Source organism: Macaca fascicularis, chromosome 17, assembly GCF_037993035.2.
Source record: "Macaca fascicularis isolate 582-1 chromosome 17, T2T-MFA8v1.1".
Classification (NCBI taxonomy): Eukaryota; Metazoa; Chordata; class Mammalia; order Primates; family Cercopithecidae; genus Macaca; species Macaca fascicularis.
This window is the reverse complement of record NC_088391.1, coordinates 66,072,267-66,091,449: the sequence shown is the minus strand read 5'-3', so window position 1 is coordinate 66,091,449 and position 19,183 is coordinate 66,072,267. Positions and strand designations below refer to the sequence as shown.

Genomic DNA, 19,183 nt, shown 5'->3' with positions numbered 1-19,183 from the left:
AAGATTAAGTTATAAACAAAGAAAAAGTAAAATGCATAGTACAAGCAATTAGAGATTCTAACACAATTTAAAATAACATTATTTTTAGTAATAGGCCCCTGTTAAAATTTCAGTGTAGGTCTCCCATTAAAGTGTTAAAGGGATTTCAACGACTTAGGCAACAACGATATGCAAGATGTCTTCATTGTATGTTCTATTGGACACTAATTTTAGAGGTGTTCATGAAGAGGCTTAACTGATGTTAGGTCTGGTGCAAAAGAAGAAAAGGTTACTTTAGGGATGTTGCTTTTGGAATACTGAGAATTTCATGAACATTCCAATTTGAAAGAGGGGTGGTCCAGAACGGTCATGCAAGATTACTTCCTTCCTCCTTCTATGGATTTCTGAAGTTGCTTTGGCTAATGCCAAGCAATTTTTGGAGAAGCCAATAGGAGAGCTTCAGGCACTGAGTATGAACCAACATTGACCCCGAGAACCTCATGAACTCCCTCAAATAAAACAAGGTCACCTTTCTTAAACCCTTTAACTCCCTTGAATTAAGGTCCCAGAAAATATTGATATTTATATGATTTATATATATATTTTTAAGATGGAGTCCTGCTGTGTCTCCCAGGCTTGAGTGCCACTAGTGGCACAATCTCAGCTCACTGCAACCTCTGCCTCCTGGGTTCAAGCAATTCTCCTGCCTTAGTCTCCTGAGTAGCTGGGATTATAGGCACGCATCACCACACCCAGTAAATTTTTGTATTTTTATTAGAGACGGGATTTTGCCATGTTGGCCAGGCTTGTCTTGAACTCCTGACCTCAGGTGATCACCCACCTTGGCCTCCCAAAGTGTTGGGCTTACAGGCGTGATCCATTGTGCCAGACCAATTTCTAATTTTACATTTAAATATTGCTTTAATCAACATCCGTGTCCATTATTTTTTCCCTAGAGTAAACTCATAGAAATGGAACTTTGAGGTAAAAATGTATACATATTTTTGAAGCTGTTGGTACTTGTTGCAGAAATGCACATTAGAAAATTTGTAACAATTTACTATCCACTAGCGTTATGTGAATTAAGGCATTCTATTCCCTACTCCTCATCCAACCTTCTGATGTTTATTACTTTTCAAAAGCATTTGTCAGCCTGATAAAGAGATTAATTTAATTTATTATGTACTTATTAGTATATTAATTTATGTATTATATTAATTTGTGTGTCAATAATATAGTCAATTTTCATATTTTTATGGCACATAAATATTTCTGACTTCTCTTGTGGCATTTCTTCAATTTGTTTAACTTTTTCATTGCTTTTCTATTGTTCGTCTGTGTCTATCTGCTCTAATCTATGTTTAGAAGAACTTCTTCCAACATATTAAGAATGACAGAGTTGGTCAGACCAACAAAGCACTTTCTAATAGTTAGGATTATTCAGAAGTAGAATAGGTTATTTTTTGAGGGAGCAAACTTCTTGCTGGAAGCATCTATCTTTGGAGATTCCTCCAGTTTCTAGGGGTTTGGAATAAATCATTTCAGCTGTCAATTCTACTTCTGAAGCTCTAAGATCCCTTTGAATTTTCATACGAAACATTTTATGCTTTAGTGCCTTGTTTGTTCTCTGGATGAATTAAAACATTAATATGTGTCCATATAGTTGAGTATAGTTTGGAAACACTAATCCCTTTATAGGAAGTAAGAGCCAGTAAGATAACTTTTGGTAACTTACTTGAGCTTGGACTAATGTCCACCCATAAACCCAGCAAGTGAGTTGCTCTTCTTCCATGGAAGCTCAGACAATGACGCAGCATGTGCAAAGCTTTGCTTTCATTTACACACCCATTTGAAATAATACAGTAAGGCAACACCAAAGGCAATTATCATTTTGACATGAAATGTAACGTTAGTTTTTTCCACTTTCAACATAAACAGTGCATTTCTAGTCTGCTTAACACTAAAAGGTAATTTTCTCCTAATGAACAGAAGAGTTGTAAAAAAACAGTGTTATGATATAGGAAGAGCGGTGACTAACTGTTTTTAATGGAATTATGCATGCTTGATTCTTATTATCATAATTAGCTTTTCTCATGTTATGAGTTTTGTGGGTTTGTATTGTAGTAGAGTACTAAATCACTAGCAGCCTCATCGGGGTCTGGAAAAAAAGTTCAAGCCAAATGAACTTTCCCATATGGATATAAAAGAAACTGCCAAAAGTTAACATGAGAGTTTTTTCCCCATGCTCATGTAGTGCCTGAATTCACCTTCTCTTTGCTAATGGCTACAGTTACATCATATTTGGAGAAGACAAAGTTACCAAGGTAAAAAAAAAAAATTGAATGTGCTATCATGTCACCTTTTCTTATCTCTTTCCCTTTAATTCTTATTTTCTGCGAGTTAATTTGGAATCCTTCCTATGGTGGGATGAATTATTTTATAAGTTGAGGCAAGGAAGGAAAATAAAAGTATATTAAAAAGATAAGTATACATAAAAATGAAATTAAAAACACAGAGGCCAGGCTTTGCCTACAGGTCTCATTATATACCAAGGACTATTGCAAGCATTCTTCCAATGATATAAAAAAAATTCTCTTGGGGCATTTTTGTCATTTAGTTGGCTCTTGTATCACCGTCATTTTGTACCGTTAATGCCATCAACCATCACTTAAGGTGCTATTCTGTATAAAATATGTTAAAATTGATGCATTTTTGAAATCACAGTTTGATGTGGATGCCAATGGTAGTGATAAATATTAGGTCCTTACCTAATTAGGTCATATTAGGACCAGTGTACCAGGGTCCTGGGCTTTGCTATTTACACATGTTATGTGATCTCATTTAATTATCGTAACAATTCAATGAGGTAGATGCTATTATTAGCATTCATTTAATAGATGAGCAATCTGAGGCTCAGAGTAGTTTAATAACTTGACCAAATAAGAAATAGAATGGGGATAGGAGCTTAGTTCTGATTTCAGAGCCTATATTCTTTTTTTTTTTTTTGAGATGGAGTCTTGCTATTTTGCTCAGGCTGGAATACAGTGGCACAATCTGGGCTCACTGCAACCTCCACCTCCTGGGTTCAAGCGATTTTCCTGTCTCAGACTCCCCAGTAGCTGGGACTACAGGCATGTGCTGCTATGCCCAGTAATTTTTTTTTTTTTTGTATTTTTAGTAGAGACAGGGTTTCACCATGTTGGCCAGGCTGGTCTCGAACTCCTGTCCTCAGGTGATCCACCCACCTTGGCTTCCCAAAGTGCTGGGATTGCAGGTGTGAGCCACAGCACCTGGGCCAGAGCCTATATTCTTCATCAGTATGATTTATTAACTAGCCACCAACCATTCCAGAGGGAAGAACTTGAAAACTGACAAACATAAAGGAAACATTAAAAATGTAAACCGTTTACAATCGCACCAACAGTGTAAAAGTGTTCCTATTTCTCCACATCCTCTCCAGCACCTGTTGTTTCCTGACTTTTTTATGATCGCCATTCTAACTGGTGTGAGATGGTATCTCATTGTGGTTTTGATTTGCATTTCTCTGATGGCCAGTGATGATGAGCATTTTTTCATGTGTCTGTATGGAAAACAGTATGGCGATTCCTCAAGGATCTAGAACTAGATGTACCATATGACCCAGCCATCCCATTACTGGGTATATACCCAAAGGATTATAAATCATGCTGCTATAAAGACACATGCACATGTATGTTTATTGCGGCACTATTCACAATAGCAAAGACTTGGAATCAACCCAAATGTCCATCAGTGACAGACTGGATTAAGAAAATGTGGCACATATACACCATGGAATACTATGCAGCCATCAAAAAGGTTGAGTTTGTGTCCTTTGTAGGGACATGGATGCAGCTGGAAACCATCATTCTCAGCAAGCTATCACAAGAACAGAAAACCAAACACCGCATGTTCTCACTCATAGGTGGGAACTGAACAATGAGATCACTTGGACTCGGGAAGGGGGACATCACACACCGGGGCCTATCATGGGGAGGGGGGAGGGGGGAGGGATTGCATTGGGAGTTATACCTGATGTAAATGATGAGTTGATGGGTGCTGACGAGTTGATTGGTATAGCACACCAACATGGCACAAGTATACATATGTAACAAACCTGCACGTTATGCACATGTACCCTAGAACTTAAAGTATAATAATAATAAAAAATAAATTAAAAAAAAATGTAAACCGTGTGTTCATTTAGAAAGTCAAGGGCTAGCATGTAAGCAGATGAGAACACAGAATGGGGCTTTGATAACAATGGTGATGGATCACATGGAATAAGCCACCCTGGGCAGTACTGTTAAGTAGGCTCAGTTTCAACTTGGAATCTTCTCAAGTTTTCCTTTCATCCGTTCCCCATGTCTGTCTGTCTCTCTCCCTCCCTCCCTCCTTTCCTCCCTCCCTCCCTCCCTCCCTCCCTCCCTCCCTCCCTTCCTTCCTTCCTTCCTTCCTTCCCTCCCTCCCTCCCTCCCTCCCTCCTCAGGGAGATGTCCCCTAGAATTCAAAGGTCTTTGCTAAGTTTTGGTGATAATATTGAAGGTTTATACCATGGTAATATCCCTGTCTGTATATTCTGTATATTTTTGTTAAGCTGTATACACGAAGCATAACAGTTTATATATATAAAAGTCGGCTGGAAGTTTTCAGTCCCTCTCTCTAAAGCTCCCAGAAGTGAATTCAAATTTCACAACATGAAAGAAGCTTGGATCATATTCAAGGAAGTCATTAAGGATTTATTAGAGCACAAATGCATCAACTTTTAGTTTTCTTAAAATGGGCTGTGAACTATAAAGGCCCCTAAAACTAAAATAGAAGCTGGAGGAAGAGATAATAGGGAGTAACTTATGTAAAATCAGGAGACAGGGTATTTGTAATTGTTCTAGAGATTGATCTGAAGTAGTGAGAGGAATATGGACAAGAAAGCCCACTTAAGTGGATTCTCATTCTGGTAAGATCAGTGACAAGTTAAATGATCTTGAGCAAAGTAAATAACCATGGTTCATCTGAAAAATGAAGTTCATAATGTATTCCTCATTGCATTTTTTGAGGGCTAAATATTTTAATATCTAAAATATTTAATACTAAACAGTGCCTAGCAAATGAAAGATGCTGAATGATGGTTTCCACCTTCCTTTGCTTTTTCATATCTTCCTGGTGGTGAAAATAAGATGCTCCTCACAAGCAGGAGACTGGTGACTGCTTGGTTCTAAAAAGTATTAATCAATTTGTGAAAGATTATCAATAAAATTATAGATAATATGCACTGAAGGCATTGCATCCTTCCTGAGCAGTTCTGTGCTAGCTGTTCTTATATATAGCTCCTAATTCAAGCTTACAATGTGCTTGCAAGGTAGGTGCAATCATTCCCTACTTACAGAGGAGAAATAGAATGTGTATAACATGCCCCAGATCACTGAGTGCACACCTGGGCTTAACCAGGGCCAACATTCATATCCAGATACTACTAAACTAGTAGTAAAAGTAGTGTTCTTTCCACTCAAACATGTACTTGCATTAAAGACTGTTTTACTAAAATATTAGTGGTCAACTGAGATTACAAGACTACATTTTGTTATTTACCTTATTCTCACTTTTTTCTAAGCTTTTAATTTTTTAAAATTTGATTTTGTAATATTTGACTCATGTAGGAAAGTCATATGCATCATACATGGTTATGAAGCAAGATAACAAAAACACTTGTGAATCCATCCCCGGCTAAGACATCTCTGAACTTTTTTTTTTTTTTTTTTTTGCATTTTAAAGATTTTGTTTATTTCTTCTAAAAAAAAATAAAGGGATATATGTGCAGAGCATGCAGACTTGTTACATAGGTCTACATGTGCCATGGTGGTGTGCTGCACCTATTGACCCATCCTCTAAGTTCTGTCTTCAACCCCTGGTGTGTGTTGTTCCCCTCTCTGGGTCCATGTGTGCTCAATGTTCAACTCCCACTTATGAGTGAGAACATGCAGTGTTTGGTTTTCTGTTCCTGTGTTAGTTTGCTGAGAATCATGGCTTCCAGCTTCATCCATGTCCCTGCAAATGACATGATCTCATTCCTTTTTATGGCTGCATAGTAATCCATGGTATATATGGGCTGCATTTTCTTTATTCAGTCTATCACTGATTGGGCATTTGGGTTGGTTCCATGTCTTTGCTATTGTAAACAGTGCTGCAATAAACATACGTGTGCATGTGTTTTTATAGTAGAGTGATTTATATTCATTTGTGTATATACCCAGTAATGGAATTGCTAGGTCAAATGGCATTTCTGGTTCTAGATCCTTGAGGAATTGCCATACTGTCTTCCAGAATGGTTGAACTAACTCACATTTCCACCAACAGTGTAAAAGCATTCCTATTTTTCCATCTTTTGTTTCCTGACTTTTTAATAATTGCCATTCTGTCTGAAGTGAGATGGTATCTCATTGTGGTATTGACTTGCATTTCTCTGATAATCGGTAATGTTGATCTTTTCTTCATGTTTGTTGGCATAAATGTCTTCTTTTGAGAAGTGTCTGTTCATATCCTTCACCCACTTTGGATGGGTTTTTTTTTTCTTGTAAATTTCTTTAAGTTCCTTGTAGATTCTGGACATTTGACCTTTGTCAGATGGGTAGATTGCAAAACTTCTCCCATTCTGTACGTTGCCTGTTCACTCTGATAATAGTTTCTTTTGCTGTGCAGAAGCTCTTTAGTTTAATTAGATCCCATTTGTCAACGTTGGCTTTTGTTGCAATTGCTTTTGTTGCAATTGCTTTTGGTATTTTAGTCATGAAGTCTTTGCCCATGCCTATGTCCTGAATGGTATTGCCTACGTTTTCTTCTAGGTTTTTTATGGTTTTGGATTTTACATTTAAGTCTTTAATCCATCTTGAGTTAATTTTTGTGTAAGGTGTAAAGAAGGGGTTCAGTTTCAGTTTTTTGCATATGGTTAGCCAGTTTTCCCAGCACCATTTACCGCATAGGAGATCCTTTCTCCGTTGCTTGTTTTTGTCAGGTTTGTCGAAGATCAGATGGTTGTAGATGTGTAGTGTTATTTCTGAGGTCTCTGTTCTGCTCCATTTGTCCATATGTCTGTTTTGGTACCAGTATCATGCTATTTGGGTTACTGTAGCCTTGTAATATAGTTTGAAGTCAGGTAGCTCGATGCCTCCAGTTTTGTTCTTTTTGCTTAGGATTGTCTTGGCTATATGGGGTCTTCTTTGATTCTATATGAAATTTAAAATAGTTTTTTTTCTAATTCTGTGAAGAATGTCAGTGGTTGATGGGAATAGCATTGAAACTATAAATTACTTTGGGCAGTATGGCCATTTTCATGATATTGATTCTTCCTATCCATGATTTCCATTTGTTTGTGTCCTCTTTTATTCCCTTGAGCAGTGGTTTGTGTTCTCCTTGAAGAAGTCCTTCGCATCCTTTGTTAGCTGTATTCCTAGATATTTTATCCTCTTTGTAGCGATTGTGAATGGGAGCTCATTCATGAATTGGCTCTCTGCTTGCCTATTGTTGGTGTAAAGGAATGCTTGTGATTTTCACACATTGATTTTGTATCCTGAAACTTTGCTTAAGTAGCTTATCAGTCCACGAAGTTTTTGGGCTGAGATGATGGGGTTTTCTAAGTATACAATCAGGTTGTCTGCAAACAGAGACAACTTGACTTCCTCTCTTTCAATCTGAAAACGCTTTATTTTTTTCTCTTGCCTGATTGTCCTGGCCAGAACTTCCAATTCTATGTTGAATAGGAGTGGTGAGAGAGGGCATCCTTACCTTGTACCTGTTTTCAAAGGGAATGATTTCAGTTTTTTTCCCATTCAATATGATATTGGCTGTGTGTTTGTTATAAATAGCTCTTATTATTTTGAGGTATGTTCCATCAATACCTAGTTTATTGAGAGTTTTTAACATGAAGGGATATTGAATTTTATCGAAGGCCTTTTCTGTATCTATTGAGATAATCATGTAATTTTTTTCTTCCGTTCTGTTTATGAGATGGATTACATTTATTGATTTGTGTATGTTGAACCAGCCTTGCATCCCAGGGATGAAGTCAATTTGATCATGGTGTATAAACTTTTTGATGTGCTGCTGGATTCAGTTTGCCAGTATTATATTGAGGATTTTTGCACTGATGTTTATCAGGGATATTGGTCCGAAATATTCTTTTTTTGTGGTGTCTCTTCCAGGTTTTGGTAAGAGGATGATGCTGGCTTCATAAAATGAGTTAGGGAGGAGTCTCTCCTTTTCAATTGTTTGGAACAGTCTCAGAAGAAATAACGCTACTCAGAAGCTGGTAGCAGCTCCTCTTTGTATTTCTGGTAGAATTCAGCTGTGAATCTGTCTGTTCCTGGGCTTTTTTTTTTTTTTTTTTTTTTTTCTGGTTGGTAGACTATTAATTACTGCCTCAATTTCAGAGCTTGTTATTGGTCAATTCAGGGATTCAATTTCTTTCTGGTTTGGTCTTGGGAGGGTATATGTGTCCAGGAATTTATCCATTTCTTCTAGATTTTCTAGTTTATTTGTGTAGTGGTGTTTATAGTATTCTCTGATGGTAGTTTGTATTTCTGTGGGGTTAGTGGTGATATCCCCTTTATCATTTTTTATTATGTCTATTTGATTCTTCTCCCTTTTCTTCTTTATTAGTCTAGCTAGCAGTCTTTCTATTTTGCTAATTTTTTCAAAAAACCAGCTCCTGGATTTGTTTTTTTTTTTTTGAAGGGTTTTTCATGTCTCTATCTCGTTCAGTTATTTTCTGATTTTAGTTATTTCTTGTCTTCTGCTAGCTTTTGGATTACTTTGCTCTTGCCTCTTTAGCTCTTTTAATTGTGATGTTAGGGTGTTGATTTGAGATCTTTCTACCTTTCTGATGTGGGTGTTTAGTGCTATAAATTTCCCTCTTAGTAGTGCTTTAGCTGTGTCCCAGAGATTCTGGTACATTGTCACTTTGTTCTAATTGGTTTCAAAGAACTTCTTGATTTCTGCCTTAATTTCATTATTTATTCAGGAGTCATTCAGAAGCAGGTTGTTCATTTCCATGAAATTGTGTGGTTTTAAGTGAGTTTCTTAATCCTGAGTTCTACTTTCATTGCACTGTGGTCTGAGAAACTGTTTGTTATGATTTCAGTTCTTTTGCATTTGCTGAGAAGTGTTTTAATTCCAATTATGTGGTCAATTTTAGAATAAGTGCCATGTGGCACTGAGAATAATGTATATTCTGTTGATTTGGGGTATAGAGTTTTGTAGATGCCTACTAGGTCCACTTAATCCAGAGCTGAGTTCAAGTCCTGAATATCCTTGTTAATTTTTTGTCTTGTTGATCTGTCTAATATTGACAGTGAGGTGTTAAAGTCTCCCACTATTATTGGGTGGGAGTCTAAGTCTCTTTGTAGGTCTCTAAGAACTTGTTTTATGAATCTGAGTGCTCCTGTATTGGGTGCATATATATTCAGAATAGTTAGCTATTTGGTTACTTTGTTCACTAGTTGTTGCAGTTTCTTCATAGTGTCATTGGTCTTTATATTTTTGTTTGTTTTTGCAGTGGCTGGTACTGGTTTTTCCTTTCCATATTTACTGCTTCTTTCAGGAGCTCTTGCAGGGCAGACCTTGTGGAAAAGAAATCCCTCAACATTTGCTTCTCTGGAAAATATTTTATTTATCCTTTGCTTATGAAGCTTAGTTCGGCTGGATATGAAATTCTGGGTTGAAAATTCTTTTCTTTAAGAATGTTGAATATTGGCCCCCAATCTCTTCTGGCTTGTAGAGCTTCTGCTGAGAGGTCCACTGTTAGTCTGATGGGCATCCTTTTATAGATGACCTGGACTTTCTCTCTGGCTACCTTTAACAGTTTTTCCTTTATTTTGACCTTGGAGAATCTGGCGATTATGTGTCTTGGGTTTATCTTCTCATGGAGTATCTTAATGTTATTGTCTGTGTTCCCTGAATTTGCATGTTGGCCTGTCTCTTTAGGTTGGGGAAGTTCTCCTGAATAATATCCTGAAGTGTGTTTTCCAGCTTGTTTCCATTCTCCTCCTCTCCTTCTGGTACTCCCATCAATCGGTCTTTTTATGAAGTCCCATATTCTTGTAGGCTTTGTTCATGCCTTTTCTTTCTTTTTTTTTCTCTATTCTTGTCTGCACATCTTATTTCAGTAAGGTGGTCTTCAGACTCTGATATCCTTTCTTCCACTTGTTCTATTCAGCTATCGATACTTGTGTATGTTTCACGAAGTTCTTGTGCTATGTGTTTCAGCTCCATCAGGTCATTTATATTCCGCTCTAAACTGCTTATTCTACATAGCAGTGCCTCTAACCTTTTATCAAGGTTCTTAGCTTCTTTGCATTGGGTTAGAACATGCTCCTTTACCTCATAAAAATATGGAATACTTCACAAATTTGCATGTCATCCTTGTGCGTGGGTCATGCTAATCTCTGTATTGTTCCAATTTTAGTGTATGTGCTGCCAAAGCAAGCACACATCTCTGAGCTTTTAAAACTTCTTGCCTGTTCCTCCCAGATTCTTTCTCTTCGTTGTTTCCTTGTTTGTAAAAAAGTTTATTTACATATGTAAATATCTCTAAACAATGCTTAACTTTGTTTTTTAGCATTTTCAAATTTTTCATGCCATCTTCAGTCTTCTGTGTTTAATGTTTTGACTTAACATAATGTCTCTCAGATACTTTCATGTTATTGCTTATGGTTATATTCATTTTCATCACGACATCATCTTCTATTACATACATTTTTCAAATTTTATTTGTCCATTGTTTTTAGATGGATATGGATTAATTTTTTTAAAAAAATTATAATTGTAATACACAATGTTGAATACCCTTTGCTTAATGTTATCCCTAAGACTTGGAAGTAATGTACTTATAAAAATTTTCTCAATCGAATGAGCATTAAATATTGGCTTATTGTGGTGTCAGGTTCATTTTCCTAATTATTAATGAGGGTGAACTTCTTTCTCAGTTTAAAAATACTGTTATTTTAAGTTCAGGGGAACAAGTGCAAGTTTGTTACATAGGTAAGTGTGTATCATGGGGGTTTGTTGTACAGATTACTTCATCACTCAGGTATTAAGCCTAGTACTCATAAGTTATTTTTCCTGATCCTCTCCCTCCTCCCACCCTCCACCCTCTGAAAGGCCCCAGTGTGTATTGTTACCCTCCTCACCATGTGTCCATGTGTTCTCATCATTTAGCTCCCACTTATAAGTGAGAATATGCAGTATTTGGTTTTCTGTTCCTGTGTTAGTTTGCTAAGGATAATGGCCTCCTGTTCCATCCATGTTCCTGTGAAGAACATGATCTCATTCTTTATGGCTGCATAGTATTCCGTGGTGTATATATACCACATTTTCTTTATCCAATCTATCACTGATGGGCATTTAGGTTGATTCCATGTCTTTGCTATGGTGAACAGTGCTGCAATAAACATATGTGTGCATATTTCTTTATAGCAGAATGATTTATATTCCTTTGTGTATATATCTGGTAATGCAATTGCTTGGTCAAATGATATTTTTGTCTTTAGGTCTTTGGGAAATCATTACACTGTATTCCACAATGGCTGAACTAATGTATAAGCATTCTTTTTTCTCCACAACTTTTCCGGCAACTGTTAGTTTTTAACTTTTTAATAATAGCCATTCTGACTGTTATTTGATGGTATCTCATTGTGGTTTGATTTGCATTTCTCTAATGATCAGTGATGTTGACCTTTTTTCTTATGATTGTTGGCCACATGTATGTCTTCTTTTGAAAAGTGTGTTCATGTCCTTTGCCCACTTGTTTATATTTTTTATTTCTTGTAAATTATTTAAAGTTCCTTATAGATGTTAGATATTAGACCTTTGTCGGATGCATAGCTTGTAAAAATTTTCTCTCATTCTGTAGGTTGGCTGTTTACTCTGTTGATAGTTTCTTTTGCTGTGCAGAAGCTCTTTAGTTTAATTTGATCCCATTTGTGAATTTTTGCATTTGTTCAATTGCTTTTGGCATCTTCATCATGAAATCTTTAACTGTGCCTATGTTCTGAATGGTATTACCTTGGTTGTCCTCCAGGGTTTTTATTGTTTTGGGTTTTGCATTTAAGTCTTTAATCCTTTAATCTGTCTTAAGTTAATTTTTGTATATGGTGTAAGGAAGGAATCTAGTTTCTTCTGCATATGGCCAGCCAGTTATTCCAGCACCATTTATTGAATAGGGAATCCTTTTCCAATTGTTTGTTTTTGTCATGTTTGTTGAACATCAGATAGTTTTTTCTCATTTTATTAGCAGTTAGTGTTTTCTCTTCCATAAAATCACCTCTTCTTAGTTTTTGGCTATTTTCTGTTGGGTTGTTAGACTTTACAAAAATTAATTCGAGTGAGTTCTTTAGATATGTTAGATGTCAATCTCTGTTTGTCACATGTGTTTAAAATATCTTCTCCTAGTGTTGATTTGCCTTTTTACTTTCTTTTCAATGCTTTGAAATGTATTATTATTATTAATTTCTGTGTTGTAGAAATTATCAATCTTTTATTGTATGATCAGTATTTTTAACTTTGATGAGGTTCAATTTATTAATTTTTTCCTTTTATGGATTTTGCTTTTGGTGTCAAGTCTTAGAAATATTTGCCTAGCCCTATATCCTAAATTTTTGTACAATTAAGTGTGTGATGCATTTTGAGTTAAGTTTTTTAAGCTGTGAAGTTTAGGTTGAGGTTTACATTTTGCCTGTATTTTTCCAATTGCTTCAGCACCATTTGTCAAAAGACTTTCCTTCCTCCACTGAATTGCTTCTGTACCTTTTTAAAGAATCAGCTGAGTGTATTTGTGTTAGTTTATTTTGGGGTTCTTTATACTCTTCCATTGATCTATGTGTCTGTCCCTCCACTGATACCATGCTCTTGATTATTGTAACTATAGAATAAACATCAATATTGGTTAAAGTGATTTCTTCCACTTTAAACCTCAATAGGATTTTGACAGGCATTGCATTAAACCTACATCTTTACTATGTTGAGGTTTCCAATCCATGAACATAGTATGTCTCCATGCTTTTTATCAAGGTGAAGTTAGCACCTATCTCTCTTTTCCTCACTTGCTGACAGTTTCTAACATGAATGATGTTGGATTTTGTGAAATGCTTTTGCCATGTCAGATGATATGACTAATTTGATTAGCATTTTTTTGTATTAAAAGATCCTTTTCTATTTTGAGATCATAAGGATATTCTATTTTGTTTTCTAAAAGTTTTGAAGTTTTACCTTTTACATTTATATATTTATTCCATTGGGAATTGATTTTGCCCATAGTGTGAGAAAGTGTGCAACTTAATTTTTTATAAGGATTGTTGATTGTATCAGCCCGTTCATTGAATATGTATTGTTTTGCCGTATCTCTCATATGATTGGGTCTGTTTTGTTCTGTTGCACTGACTGATCTCTCTGCTCTGGGTTAATATTGTATAACTCTAATTATGTTAGTTCTGTAAGCCTTGAGATTATGTTGGGCAAATCTCTACACTGGACTCTTCATCAGAAGTTTCTCCCCTAGTTTGTGATATTCATTTTCCATGTAAGTTTTAGAATTGGCTACCATGTTTCTTGAAAAGCCTATCAGATTTTTAATCTGTAAACAATTTATGGAGATTGACATCTTTTTGATATTGAGTTCTGATACTTTCCATGAAAATAATATTCCCATTTATTTAGAGATTTTTAAATATCTCTCATAATGTTAAAAATTTTCTCCATAAATGTCTTGTGTTTATTTTGTTTGATTTATTTCATGGTAGCTTGGTACCTTAAAGGGTTTTGTAAAAAGTAGCTTTTTAAAATAGTATCTTATTTTATAATATTTGTTTGTCGTTGATATATAACTAATTAATTTCTATGTATTAATCTCACATTCAAGCACTTTACTAGACACTTTAACTAGCTCTAATTTTTGGCAGATTATTTTGGGTCTTCAATGTGGAAATCATATTATATATGAATAAAAGGGGTTTTGTTGCTTCCTTTGCAGGCCTTTGCATTTTTTGCCCCTTTGTCCTTATTACACTATTATGTTAAACAGAAGTGATGATAATAGACATTCTTTTCTTGTTCCTGATTTTAGCTTACTTTACCATTAAAATTTATATTTACTATAAATTTTTGGTAGACAAATTTTGTCAGGTTAAGAAAGCTTTCTTTGATTTTTATTCTGTGTTTAAACACACATACACACACACACATACGCACACACGGGTCTTAAGTTTACGAAATAGTTTCTACACATTGTGAGATAATAACTTGTTTCTTTAATCTGGTAGATCATATGTATAGATTTTTTGCCAATGTAAACCAACTTTTCCTTCTTGAAATTCATCTAACTTGGTCATGATATATTATCTATCAATGCAAGTACCCTTAACCATCATTACCAATCAATTGGAATCACCAAGTAAACTGGAAATTATTTACCAACTCTGACTTAAGTGAGCTTCCTTTATTCTCTCCTCCACCACAAATACTTCCATTTTAGTACACAGATTCATCGATTCCAAAAGTACATACACAACATGAAATATAAATTGTTTATGTATAAATTCAGGTAAAGGAGATATTTGCAAAAGAGGCTTGTTTTGCTGCATCTCCTTCAAATCATCCTACGTAGGTAAAAGTCTATTTAATCTGTTCAAAAGTCAGGCCTGCTCAGAAGAGTTGGGTGTGGCTTAAAGTTCAAAGGAATCCTCAGTTTGTGACTAAGTGGACAGGCACTGGAAATATCCACAGGATAAACTAACAAGTGTCTATTTTAACTCTAGAAACCAAATGGGGTCAGGCGCAGTGGCTCACATCTGTAATACCAGCACTTTGGGAGGCTGAGGTGGGCAGATCACTTGAGGTCAGGAATTCGAGAGCAGCCTGGTCAACATGTTGAAACCCTGTCTCTACTAAAAACACAATAATTAGCCAGGTGAGTAGGGCATGCCTGTGGTCTCAACTACTTGAGAGGCTGAGAATCACTTGAACCCCAGAGGCGGAGGTTGTAGTGAGCAGAGATTGTGCCACTGCACTCCAGCCTTTCAGCCTGGGTGAGAGAGCGGGACTCCATCTTAAAAAAAAAAAAAAAAAAAAAAAAAGAAGAAAAAATCAAATGGTAAATTTTTTGAGTTTCTTCTGAGAGGATATCTCATTTATCTCTCTTTATTCAGCATGTTTTTGGAAACTATGTGTTCTTCTAATTTTTGCACTTGATTCATTAGTAGCAGACTATACATGCTTAACTCATGTGGGTTTCTGTTTCTGTATTTTTCCTAAAAGGCAGAGGAGGAGGGAAGAGAAGTTCTGGGCTAAAGACCCAAGAGCCTTTCATTTAAAGGCTTATGGCCAAACTGCAAACCTGTGGTGATCTAGACCAATTAAATCAGAAACACTGAAGTTGAGACTCAATCATTTATATATTACAAACCTCCCCGGGTGATTCCAACGTGCAGGAAAGGATGTGAATCAGTGTTTCCAGCTATCAGAGTCAAATGACTATTAATATGTATCTAAGAACATAGCAGACATTTTGTAAATATATTAATTCACTTAGTCTTGATCCTCTTTAAATACAATGGAAAGGGAAGTGTTTTAATGTTTTACTCTCTAAAACTTTTACTGTCTTGGAACTTTTCCTGTGGTACACTAGCAATGAGAAAATCATGGAGGAGGCAGTGACAGCAGAATGACAAAAAACACACAGAGGTGTGTGTGTGTGCACACACACACAGATTCAAATATTGTAAGTAAAAGGAGAGAATTTGGGGATCCGTAATTTTCTACTATACTTTGGTGGTGAATGAGACATAAAAACCTTTTTTTTCTACTGATCACAGCATGATTTTCTTTAGGTTCAAGCCCGGTGCTCTGAGTAAGTTGATTAACTCCAACCAGGTGAATAGTTTCACTAAAGGTAACATTCTCCTCCCAGAGGAGAAATGCTGTCTATAACCTGCCATTGATTGAAGTGGCTGACCCTGTAGAACACACACACAAGTTCTACCCATCCTGCATCCTGCACCAACCCTGAAGCACAGGCACTTCCTGCAGGAGGCAAAGGAGAAGAAACAGCCTGCACTAACTGCTGGGCTTTGCAGGTGACAATAGCAAAGGTTTATCATAGTTTCTGAACAAGTTAGAAAGTAAATCTCTATTGTAGATAGCCCTGCAAGTCCAAAACCGTAGGAGGTTTAGGAAAATATGGGTTTTAGCAGCAGGTGAAACAATGATGACAGTCTAATATAAGTCTAATGTTGAATTTTTCTAAGTTTCTTAAACATGACATTGGCCATGGGTCAATCATATGTTTCAGTCTTTAAAGAGATGGAAAAGATATTTTGTCCCCAGGTTCTTTTTCTATGACTCTGATTGTACTGTGGCATCATATAGTTGGTAGACTGAGTAGAAAGTAGTATAGATTTTCATCGTTATTAACCATCTATAATTCAATTTTTTAGGAAGATGCAAAGTGTTAGTGAAAATTGTCTAGAGCCTGATACAGTGGACTTTTTGAAGTTTGTTTCTGCTGCATACCAAAGTGGTGTCTTCCGTATCAACTTCAAGCCATGACAAGTTACACAAAAAGGACTTCATGTATACTTTCTCTGTGGCATTCGTCATCACTCATTCAGGCAATAGTGACTGGTTCCTCTTCTGGGCAGGTTTTGTGCTGGGAAATGGAGAAAATGCAAAGGGACATATATGAAACAGTCCCTGATATTAAGGAGGAAGAGACACTCAAATAACACTCAAAGGAGGAAGATTGTAGTTACTCTACAGCTAGGACATAGATGAAAAGCGACAAAGCAAGGCATTCAAATGTTCATTTATATGATAACACAAACCCATATGTTTGAACTAATCAGTGTGACAATCAGAACCTCTCAGTTTCCATCTGGATATCTGTTGTATTGTCAACACTGCCCAATTTTGAGGGTCATTTGGTTTTGTAGCATGATAGATTCTTTGAAGGTCATTTGTTTCCTTTCTTGTAGCATGTGTTGCTGCAGCTCCAATAATACCCTTTTGATGACATCACAGATGATGATTCATCCTTAGGTCTTATTCACTCAACACACTAGGCTACACTGGCACAAATCCTCATTTCATTTTTGCTACCTAATTGGAAAACTACTGTCAAATACTTCAAGAAGGAGAAAGAAACCCCAGGAGAATTAGGTGATAATATTATTCAGCGCTATCTATTGAGAGCATTTATCTAATCAAAACAAAAGATGTAACACCTGGTATGTATCTAGCACTTTCCCCAGCTGGTGCAGATGGATGCAGCCAGCTTGAGCTCTGAAATCTCTTCCATCCCTCAGTAGTCCCTGAGTGGTGGTTTGAGCCAGACTGTGAGGGGAGAAGCGGGGCAGGCCAGCTCAGCTCAGCAAGATCTCAGGCTGCCTGGCAAGTCACTTTGATGTGCTGTGCCTTTGAAGTCAGTTCTTTCATATGGAGCTCTCTTCTCACCAGTCTCTTTCTTAGCCCCTGCAGTTTATCAGAGGGAGAAGAGGCCTCCAATAATTACTTCTTTGAGGGAGGCAGAGAGAAGTGAGACATGGAAGGAAGAAAACAAAGACAGGCAGAGTGTGAGAGAGCAAGAAAGCCAGAACCAGGGAGTGAATATTAAAGGCAGTTGGCATTATCTTTACTTTAGTGATGAAGGAATCAGGACTCAGGTAACTCAATCATACAGATAGTAAAAAACAGAGATGAAATTTGAATCTAGGCTATGTCAAGACAACACCCACACTTTTAATCACTAGGCTAAGTTTGCTTCCTCAGTGACAAAATTGCCCCTTTTCTGTATTGAGAGAGTTGTCCAAAACTGTTGGGACATGTGCCAAGACTAGTGTGTTAGTATGCTTGCTGTGACAAAGAGTATTGGCCATAAGAGTTAAAAGGAATCTAAATCCTGTCTATCTAGTACTCTTGAAGTGTCCACATTCACATTTGCTCTTCATGCTTTTTAAAGACTTTGTTAAAGTCATTCATTTTCAATGTATATGAAGAAGTTCATTACTGAAGAGAATCTATCCCATTGACATATATGGACATAGCATCACATTTTAATAGCCATGAGTGCAAACAGTCCACATATCAGCTGCTTGAGGTCATCTGTCAGAAGCCAAGGGTTGACCATGCCTCTTCCCAATGACCCCCAGCAAAGCCCCTCATTTTCCCCATGCCGTCTTCTCTAGAGTGGCAGGAGGCCAACTGGGTGTGTCATAATGAGCAAGTTTGTCCTGCGTTATGAGTGTGAGGAATTAAGGAAAGCTGCAGAGTTGAATTCATATGGGTATTAATTTGGTCTATTTTCACAAAGAGAGTATTCATAAGTATATAGCTGGAGAAGAGATTACTCAGAGCAGGCAGGTCTATTAGAAAAAAAGTGGGAAGGGAATAATAACAGTAGTGCAACTATATAAATAAAAACTTTTCATGCACCTGGGAGAAAATAACAATAGTAATGGCAATTATTTTAAGTGAAAACTTTCTATGTACCTGTTTTTTTTCCACAGGCACATTATTTCATTTAACTATAGTCACAACACTTTGAGCTGTCAGTCATTTTGTTCATTTTTCTAAAGGAGGAAATGGAGATTGAGGGTTATTATGCATTTAAACCAATAATACATGGCAGAGCCAGAATTCAAATATAGGCATGCCAAACTCAAAAGGTGCAGGCTTTTTCAACTCAAGCCTCCTCAGTCATATTCAGCTGAATGCATAGAAGCCGTGCTGCAGGTTAACTCGTGGCTTAATAGAAGACCACTAACAGAGCTGCTTTGTGTGGTCAATAATGGCAATAATTTTGAAGAAAGCTGATCATGTGTATAGGGAACAAACCAAAAGAAAGTTCTCATCTAAATGTTAAAAAAATTAACTTATATTGTATATTAGTTTTACTTTTTCCCCATAACGAGCAAAGTTTCCTCAGGAAAGAGACCATGAAGGAAGAAAACTATTAACTTGACGACCAACAAATGCTGAAAAATATGTCATCCAGAAAGAATTTTTTTTCCAGAATGAATCTGCAATATGACTTTTCTGGACATTGAGAAAATTCAATATGCAAGAGGAATGTGGTGTAAAGTAAAATTTAGAATTTAGTAATGGAGGGAGTTAGAATAGTGAGAGAAACTATATCCCTCTCACTGTTAGC

General features: G+C 36.5%; 1 protein-coding gene and 1 non-coding gene across 9 annotated transcripts in view; one reads left to right on the top strand and one right to left on the bottom strand.

Annotated features, from left to right (window-relative positions):
* The window catches only part of LOC102145599 (uncharacterized), a 682,844-nt gene that overhangs the window by 110,531 nt on the left and 553,130 nt on the right, over positions 1 to 19,183 (top strand). The window lies entirely within an intron of this gene.
* On the bottom strand, positions 10,371 to 10,474 carry LOC123569936 (U6 spliceosomal RNA). Its single transcript, XR_006693808.2, has one exon. It is a non-coding gene; the product is annotated as a U6 spliceosomal RNA (small nuclear RNA).